The 10,667-nt window shown below is 33.8% G+C and overlaps 1 long non-coding RNA gene across 1 annotated transcript; it reads right to left on the bottom strand.

The window, feature by feature from the left end:
- Nucleotides 1-5,735: 5,735 nt before the first annotated feature.
- LOC125681801 (uncharacterized) lies at nucleotides 5,736-8,340 on the bottom strand. Its single transcript, XR_007372322.2, has 2 exons — nucleotides 7,797-8,340; nucleotides 5,736-6,426 (listed from the first exon to the last, which is right to left on the bottom strand). It is a non-coding gene; the product is annotated as an uncharacterized LOC125681801 (long non-coding RNA).
- Nucleotides 8,341-10,667: the final 2,327 nt, after the last annotated feature.

Raw genomic sequence — 10,667 nt, 5'->3', positions numbered from 1 at the left:
CATAATTAACTTTTTAATAGTAGATCTACATGCATACTTGAAATTTTTACTTTGTAAACAATAACACATCTCAATCTTTGTGTTTACGTAACACATAATAATATCTCTATGATGAGTTTCTGTCGTAATATATAATCTTAATAGGGGGGGGGGGGGGGGACCTTTTACATGTAAACACATACAGTGTATACTATAGGTCTACATGTTTTGATCATTATTTTTAAAAGTGAAAAATAAAATTTGGGGGGAAATCAATCTCTTTGATGTTCATTTGAAGAACTTGTTTGTTGTAATACAGAAGTTTAAACCATTCATCAATCACGATGCCCATGGCACAACGCTCACATGAATCACCTCGGCCCTGCTATTCCATGGAAATTTTGACCCCATATCCTGACCCACCCTAGCCCCACAGGGCTACTCAATATGAGAATAAATATCAATATTTACTACCATGGTCTTGCTGTTTCTGAGAGGATTTTTTTAAGATTTGTGATCCTCGATCTTAGTCCCACATTAACCCAAGGGTTCATATGTAGAAGAAATGAATTGATACAACTTAGAAATGTTTTCATAAATATGATTTAGTACCCCTGTTACTCTTAAATTTCGTTTAAGAATGTCTACACATATTCTCACGTGAAACTTCGAATCGCTAATTTAGCCCCACCCTCACCCGAGAGGCCACGATTTGATCAAATACAAATCTGCTCTACATTTGAATTCATGCATGACTAACCACGACCAGTGTCTCCTAAGAATTGTTATTTTTTTTTTTTTTAATATATTTTCCCATGTAAAATGTGATCCCTTAAAGTTGCCCTATCCAATTTCCCATGACCATGATTGAAAAAACCTTGAATCTGCACGACCCGAAGACGATTACATACTAATCATAGCACTGTTGTTCTCGAGAAGATTTTTAATCCGGCCGACCTCAATATATTCCCATGCAAAACTGAGAGTCCGAATCGTGGCCAAAACCATCCCCGGGACATTGATTTCAAGAAACTTCAATCTGCACTACCTAAGGATGCCTGCATATTAATATGACTAATCTTGGCTCTGCTCTTGAGAATAAGTTCAAAGAATTTTCCCTGTATTTTATGTAAAGCTTTGATTCCCTATTGAGATCTCCATTTTCCCCACACTCCTGGGGGACATTATTTGAACACACTTGAATCTGCACATCCCGAGGATGCTTGCATAGCTAACGATATGACGATTTATCATGTCTCTGCTACTCTTGAGATTTTTTATTTTCAAGTTTTCCCCTGTATATTTCTGCGTAAAACTTTGATTCTCTAATTATGGTCCCGTCCTACTCCTGGCTAGGACACTGCCCTCAAGGATGCTAACAAATATTTTATGACCAGTCAAGACCCTTCTGTTTCTAGGGTTTTAAAAAATGCTATAGGCCTATATATTCCCATATAAAACTGTTTCCCTATAGTGGTCCCACCCTATCCCCCGCGGCCATGTTTCTTTGATGGGGGGAGGGGCATGATTTCAACATTGAAGAGATAGAAACAAAACCTATTTATTCCTTAGGATCCATTATCTAAGTAGATGAGATGCAGGCAGATAATCATTTTCACTACCTGAAAGAATCCCACCTGCCAATAAAAAAGTCAATGGGGTCAACATTCTACATTCCAGTAACTGTGTGATTGAACTACGAAATGCACCATTCGTTCATTTGTAAGTGTAGAAGTGTTAGGCGTAGCAGTAGAAATGTTAAATGTAATTTGACTATTGCAGTACTTACAATAATTAGTGCAATGTCAATCCACAAGGTTGGAATGACTGTAAATATTGTTCCGCAGTGCATTATCCGCTCAATATTTAGAAAGAAAAGAGTATTCGAAAACTTTAAAGTTGTCAGTGTGTGATTTCTTGTTTTGAAATATAGGTAAATATATCATTTGTTCCATCAACCTTTGAAACTGGCCTGGTTTGTACTCATTATTTACACAACCCGACAAGTGCCACGTGTAACACACGTTAATATCATTCGTTCATTGTAAACAAAATATACAAGGTAAACAAATAAAAATGATTTTGAAGATCATTGATAGAAAGACTCTTAATAAAAACTAACGTGTTAGGATAATTAACATTCTTCACCTGTATAACTAATTATATATCCAAGATTCAACAGAATTTATGTATTTAACACTACCACATTTGTCCCTCTTCACGAGAGAGAGAGAGAGAGAGAGAGAGAGAGAGAGAGAGCGTCTAGACTTTCCTGAAGTAGCAGCGATTGTAGGGCAAAGTCCTGGGAGCAATCAGTCTCACTCGCCAGAGAGTTCCTGGGTCCGATCCTCACCTGAGGCACATACATACACGTAACGCACATTTATCGGTATATTCACACATAACATTCAACAGGTGCTTGTGGACAGGACTTCTGTACCTTCCCCCTCCTTGTATGTTTAAATGTTCAATTCCTTGGGCGTTTCGGATGTATTTTTAATAAAATATGGAAATTGAGTGTTTTAATTTCAAATGAATGCACAAATCTCCCATTTAAAAAAAATGTGACATTTATTTTCGCTATGTATCACTGCTTTTGGTTATGATCAGTGATGTGATATTTTCGAAAACGGTTTCTATGCGAAATTTGTGAAATAAACAATCCGAAGTTATATATTTTACTATTACCCAAGGAATTGATCCCGTGGGGATCCAGATTAGAATACATTAGGTCCTCCGTACTCCTTGCTTGTCGTAAAGGCGGTCCTTCGGATGAGACCGCAAAAACCCGAGGCCCCGTGTCACAGCAGGTGGGGCACGATATTCTTCCAATCTGATTAAAATCAGATCCTCGATCCGCTCCTCTTTCTTCATCTTGTCGCTACACGAGTAGCGACAAGAAAAAAAAAAAGATGAAGAAAGAGGAGCGGATCGAGGATCTGATTTTAATCAGATTGAATATTCTTCCTGCTCAAAGCTCATAAGCACCGATCGAGCATAGGCCTAAATTTTGCAGCCCTTCACCGGCAATGGTAACGTCTACATATGAGTGAATGATTCTCAAGACGGTCGTTAACAATACATAACCAACCAACAACCTAAGAAATTTAACAGTCCAAAATACAAGTAGGCGGATGCTACTAGTCCAGTCCATTATATTGCAGTCAAAGAGAGATAACTCTAATAGGACGATTCGCATGTCAGCGCCTAGTGATGCCTAATCCGAGATTCCTCTGACTCTTAACCCCGCTTTTATTTTGTGACTTCTGCGGGGGAGAGTCAGAGCGGACTCCATATTGAAAAGTGGGAATTCAGCGACACCAGCTGGTGTCGCTGCTTTACCTACCTCTTACAACTTTATTTCGCGGATCTATCTTCCAAGACGTGAGAAATCAGTTAACGGAAGATAAATCGATAAATAGATCATGATTAATACGATGCTATCGCCGTTTAAACGGCCCTAACACCGACAAATGGAGCATCACTTGAATTAGGTCGCCGCCTCGCCATTTGATTTCTTTGCGCATGACGTCAGCACATGTAAACACAAAATTCCATCGTTTAAACGGCGATAGCATCGTATTAATCATGATGTATTTGTAGAATAACCTTCCGATAACTGAATCCTCGCGTCTTAGAAGATGGGTCCGCGAAATAAAGTTGTAAGAGGTAGGTAAAGCAGCGACACCAGCTGGTGTCGCTGAATTCCCACTTTTCAATATGGAGTCCGCTCTGACTCTCCCCCGCACATGTCAAATATAAAAGCGGGGGTAAGAGTCAGAGGAATCTCGGATTAAGTGATGCCACACTTTCATCCCATGTGAGCGGTGATTCAGGTCCAAGGGTAGAAAGAATGGGAATTCCAGAAGCCATTCCATCTGCAACCGGACAATCTGACTCTAACCCCCCTGCCTTTATGATGAGGGTTATATTGTACACTTAGAACAGTGAACACCAGGAGCATTCGGAAGACTGGAGGCGGGACATGGGACTTTATACACGAGCTCAGTTGCATGCAACTCACAAATTGCAGAGCGAATTTCAGAGATCTTCAATCCATAAACCAACTTAACCTACTAAATGGTGAAAGACGGAATACCAGATTGTTATCCAATATCCAACTTTCAATGAAAATTTGTCTCGAGCTCCCCAAATTAAATTTCGTTATCTCAGATCGAATCGTCAATTTTCGTATAACTGACTAAAATTCCTTGGATTTATTAATTTTTCCTAAGATTATTATTATTTTTTTTATCATTCGTATCTTTGAGCATGCCCCATTTCAGCTCCATTTAAGGTAACTCCATACTCGCAGTTTTATCTGATACAAGTTTTAAAAGTGTATTTATTTCAATTCATTAGTCTAGAGTTCAAACTAACAAATTATCAAATAAAATATAAAGTTCATCACACGTTTTAAGATGCGAGACATACACAAACAGAATCATATATCACCGTCAGAAAATTGCAGTTTTCCTTAAACAGTGTTATCAAAATTTAATAAAAACTGGTTATGACGATATAAGAGCATTCATAACAATTTCATAAAACTGTTTCTTCACAAAAATATACAAAATGCCTGTAAAAATAAATGAAATCTATCGCATAGTAGACTTGTCAGATAGAGAAATCAATAAAAAGAATTATTGCCCTTGCATTCAATATTTTGAAACTTATCATCGATTATTCATCTGTAACTTAGACTTTTGAAATATTTTATTTTTAACAAGATTTTTTACAATAACTATCGAAAAAGACTCCAACAAAAGGTACGTTCCTATCATGCATAAATCTAAATAAATCATTGATTTTGCAAAATCTGATGACATCACAGGAGGGTGGAATTACTTTAATATAGTCCTCTAGGACTTTTTATTTCTCACGAAAACGTCAAAATAAATTTTTAAAAATCAGAGGGGCTATATTATTCCAGCTAGCTCCGTTTAAGTAAATTTCTTCGTTTGGTTTATCCCCACAATAGCGAGTATACATAAACATTGAGATGATAACAACTAGGCGTCCAGACATTTGTGGGGAGTCAAGATTATCCAGACTAAATTAATTCTAAACAATCAATACAAGATCAATCTGATGGATCCTTGCTATTATCAACTTTTTGGAAAGCAAGCCAAGGTTAAATTCATGAATTTTAGCAGCAATGAAGAGTCTTCCACAAGAAATATGAATGTTATGTCAAATTATTTAGTACCATTTGATAGTTCTAATTAAATAGAATACACACATGAAATATAAAAGTTCCAAAACAAAACTTCAACATTTTGCAAGTTGTTTTTCAGATTATCTCACCTTTATCAAAGATTTTCTCTTAAATTTTCTTCTTTTATAGGGAGTGTAATCACGTTAAAACATCCCAGCATGTAAGTTGGTTAATCCAAACATGCGACCGATGGTGTTCATATTTCAGTTTCATCGTTTCATCTATGTATGTTTGTAACTCGGGGGTGGGGTAAGTTAATATGTTTCTCAGAAATGTATACCTCAGTGTTGTATTCTTGTTTTGTGTAATCATTTGATTTCTTATTTCATATTTCTCTTTATAAAAATGTATCATTGTTTTCTAAGCTATACATGGTCATCTGTATAGAACTCCCAGTTGTAGACTTAAATTAGTATTAGAAACACATGTATAAGGTATTACAGTCTAATCACCACACAGTGTACCATAAAATCTTATGTCTTGTTCATTTATTGAGTTTCTTTACTTTTAAATGAAAAAAAAAGAAAAGACCAAGATAAAAACTTTTCAAATTCATTTTAAACAATACAAAATAAAAACAGGAAATTCACAAATTTCATTCTATAATCATGAAAATATACTAAAAAGACAATATGCCTCGCACTTTGTCTGATAAAATGTAAACTCATGAAAAGGCGAAGGTTGAAGCATTATAGTCTTGCGAATAAACTTCCAATTCTCAAATATCTAAACACCACAGATATACTTATTTTAATTCATGTCACAAGACAATGTTTTATTATCTGGAACTTTCACCTAAATTTCCAAGAATTGATTCTCCAAAAGAATAATCATATTTCACTGATAGACGTATATGTACATATTCCAAGGCATTGTTGTCAGGGACTTAGCGACATCTTTGTAAAAATTCACTTTCTTGTGTTTTTAAGTATATCACGGTATCGTGGTAAGATTTTCTCAAACATCCCCAAAAAATTTGGAAGTTTTAGCTGCAAGAGGTGCTGCCAGCTTGTAACTATGCTGTTACTTCTGATTTCAAAACTAATTAATATTTCTCCAATTTCCATCCGAAAATATTTAAACCTGAGATAACTGCCAAATAGTTTTCAAGCTTTAGAAACTGGCACGGGAGAGCAAAATTTCCAGGGGTCTTGTAACATTTCTGGGTGGTAATAATCTTCGATATTTTGACTTCCTCCGGGGTTACACGACTTATCCTTCCATTGGTTCTGTAAATGTTAAATTTCATAGAAAAAATATTGTATAAAATGAACAATCAAATTATGATAAGTATATCAAAAAGATCTTGTGTAAAAGAATTCGATATATATTTAGTGTAGAATTTACTGGGATACTAGCCCCATTTGAAATATTTTTCTTTTAAAATTGGATTATTTGCTGTATACATGTAGCTGTGTGCATTATTGCAATGATGTGCTTATCCACAACATACATGTATGCATTACCTATAAAGGTATGGTATCTACTCTCAACAATCAGATATGAAGCACAATAAAATATAACATTCAGTGAATCATATAGTTCTACATATGAAACTGTTAATCTCGTTTCTTTTAAAAATTCTAAGTTGAATTTGATATTATATTTACATTCACCGATGCCTCTAACGAGTATTTTGCTGATCTGTCACACAAGTGACCTTTCATTTTGAAGTTACTATATTTATATGAATTTAAGAAAATAAAAATCATTTTTTTTTTATAATATGGGGATATAAAACAATGTCAACATTTAGCTTTACCATGTGTAAAATTCACCCTATGCCTACAGCATTATCATTAATAAATATGAACAGCTTAGATATTCATTCCTTAATTACTTTTCCCCCCTACAATTTAAACAAATTGGATTCTAAAAATATAAACACATTTTGTTGAACTTCCCTAGTTATTTAAGACCAAGGCTCCATCAATATATAGGACATGAAATTATATCAGTTGTATATTAAAGGGCAATAAGTTTTTATTTTAAGGCTGTGGTTGTGTTTGATTACAATGAAACTAAATCTGGATTATGAATCTGGGATGCTTGATTACAGTTGGTTTTTTTGGAGTTTTTTTTACATCCAGAAGTAGTTTCACATGGATACAAGGGGGCTGGAAATATTTTTGTCATTAAAGATTGTTGTGAAACGAATCATTCTAATTAAATCCCAAACAAATCAAATCGGATGCTATGTAATACTAGGTAACGAAAATAAGACCTGGGATTTCCATCTATGATTATAAACACAATAAATTCTCCAACCAGAATTTGAAAATCCATATCTAGTTCTATCATTTGCTTATGAAATTTCAAATATGTTGTTATCAATTTGTGCATAGTTTTAAAACAATAGATAATAAATTTACCTGAAACGTTTAACATACTTTTAACACATCAATAGATAATAAATTTACCTGAAATGTTTAACATAATTTTAACACATCAATATATAATAAATTTACCTGAAACGTTTAACATAGTTTTTGATACTATATTTACCTGGAACGTTTAACAGTTTTCACATATCATTATCAATAGATACTATATTTACCTGGAACGTTTAACATAGTTTTAACATATCAATAGATAATACCTGAAATGTTTTATGATATTTTCTCCCGCTTCCCCTTCCCCTATATCCACCTGAATTAGGTGAAGAAAAAGGGATAAAACTTGTGTTGGGGGTTTTGAAATGGTGCTCTTTCGGGCTATAGGTCCTATAATTTGACGGAGTAAAACTATCACTAAAACCATGGTGCCTCGGACTAAATTGGTGATGCCTTGGTGACACGGACGGTCTTCTGTTTGGGTATGAAGTCGTCCGTGGGCCTGGAGATGGTGACCCCCACGCCGAGGGACCGTATCCCGTCTGATTTACTCCGTTTCCATGTCTTCTGTTTGATAAACTGTACGGAGAATATCCCCTTGGTGAATTAGAATATCCACTAGGTGAATTATCAAACCCTCTGTTATTCATTTTACACGTTAAATCATTCAATTATCCCTATGAATTTCTCTTTCAAAAATCATGAAACAGTCAAAACATAACCGGAAATGCGTACGCTTTGTATAAAATCTAACACAGAATTAAAGAGAGACTTAAATTTCCGGATTTTATAAAGACTCTCTTTTTGCGTGTCAAGTAAAACAAAGAGATAATATAATTTGATCGGAAGCCGTTCAGTGTCATGTTAATGACAGTGACGTTCGTGAGATGAGTTGACACGTGAGTAAAGACTGTGAACTGTGATAACTCGGAGCATAATTAGGCCTGCTATAACGATGAGCAATAATTAATGCATTTTTTATTGTCTATTTGTTGAAATAATAGAATTATGACTTTGTCGGACCCTTTTTGGTGCAAATTTTATACAGATTGTATTTTGTTTAGATTAAACATTTTGTTTTCTATGAATGATTGAACGCCATTACATGATCAACACGTACCCTCTCCTTACAAATAACAACACACAGATGAAATGAGTAGTAAACAAAACTATAAAAATTGGGTAGTAAATGTTAAAGGTATTTTGTCAAATGTTGGATTGATGAACCTATGGTTAAATCAATGTACTTTGAAGCCACAATACATGTTTGCAGTTGCTAAGCAACGTATTTTTGATAATTGTAAACAAACAATACTTTCTGAAATCAAGTCTTCCTCAAAATGTAGAAATTATAAACATTTGATTGACCATTTTACTCTGCAATCCTACTTAACTAAACGAATTCCTATGCAGTATAAAAAGTTTATATGTAAGTTAAGATCATTGTCTCACTGGTTAGTTATTGAAACCGGTAGATACAAAAATGTTCCTTTAGAAAGACGTTTATATCCTTTATGTACCGTAGATGTAGAAGATGAGTTTCATTTTTTCTTTAAAGTGTACCTATTACAGTCATTTAAGAATCAAATTTTTGAAAAAGTATTATTATATCAGACCCTCTGTCTTTAAATTAATTCAACTCTTATCGACACAGAATGTAAAGGAATTATGTAACTTGGGTAAATTTATCAAGAATTCCTTTGAAATTAGAAATACCAATGCATAAGCACAATTTCTATTCTTTCTTGACCTTTATATGATTTTAGATTTATTACATTGTATACTATGTCTATAAGCTGTATTTGTTTTATATGATTTTAGATTTATTACATTGTATACTATGTCTATAAGCTGTATTTGTTTTATATGATTTTAGATTTATTACATTGTATACTATGTCTATAAGCTGTATTTGTTTTATATGATTTTAGATTTATTACATTGTATACTATGTCTATAAGCTGTATTTGTTTTATATGATATTAGATTTATTACATTGTATACTATGTCTATAAGCTGTATTTGTTTATATGATTTTAGATTTATTACATTGTATACTATGTCTATAAGCTGTCTTTGTTTTATATGATTTTAGATTTATTACATTGTATACTATGTCTATAAGCTGTCTTTGTTTTATATGATTTTAGATTTATTACATTGTATACTATGTCTATAAGCTGTCTTTGTTTTATATGATTTTAGATTTATTACATTGTATACTATGTCTATAAGCTGTATTTGTTTTATATGATTTTAGATTTATTACATTGTATACTATGTCTATAAGCTGTATTTGCTTTTGACTAATAAACAACAGCAACAATGATAATGTTGACCAGTCCTAAGAGGCTTAAACACAGATCACAATTCGAGCCAGTAATAGCAAGAAATGTTTGTAAAATAGCATACCCCTCCCCCCTCCCCCAATTGGCTGCTGAACTGTAGATCGTGGGTTCGATTCCAGGAGGGGATATAAAAAAAAATTAAATCTTGATTACTTTCTACTAATGCTGCATATATTTTTTTTTTACTAAATAAAGTCAATTTGAAAGGTTTCAATTTCAAAATAATATTGTATATATCCTTCATTTTTCATTCATATCATTTCTCTGGTGTATTACAAATGTATACGTAAACAAGGTTTCATTGATTTGTTTTGAAAACTGAGAGGCTATCACAACATTTCGTGATCAGTAATGCACTTTTTATTTATCGGTTACGCTGTTTCTTACAAGTACGTTTTAAGTTCAAGCACCCGGCCAAATTTTAGCAGCTGATAGAAGAAAGAAAAACTAGATGAACACCCACGCAAGCACAGGAAATCACAATACATGTATATAAAATTGCATTGCAATGAAAGCGTGTCCACCACTTCTCTCTCTCTCTCTCTCTCTCTCTCTCTCTCTCTCTCTCTCTCTCTCTCTCTCGTTATTTCAGGGTGTATTATCGAATATGAAAGATTTTAGATTATTTTTACGATAATTTCTTAATTTCTACTCAACTTACGGTATTCACCTCATAAATAAAACGATGTTAATGGTGTAAGCATCAACTCCGGAGCATGCGTTTCGGGGTGTCTACAATCAAATATAATGCCGATTCAAAACGAAAAGCATACATTGAAAAACGAACAG

This window comes from Ostrea edulis, chromosome 2 (genome assembly GCF_947568905.1).
Source record: "Ostrea edulis chromosome 2, xbOstEdul1.1, whole genome shotgun sequence".
Taxonomy (NCBI): domain Eukaryota; kingdom Metazoa; phylum Mollusca; class Bivalvia; order Ostreida; family Ostreidae; genus Ostrea; species Ostrea edulis.
This window is presented reverse-complemented; position numbering and strand designations above follow the sequence as displayed.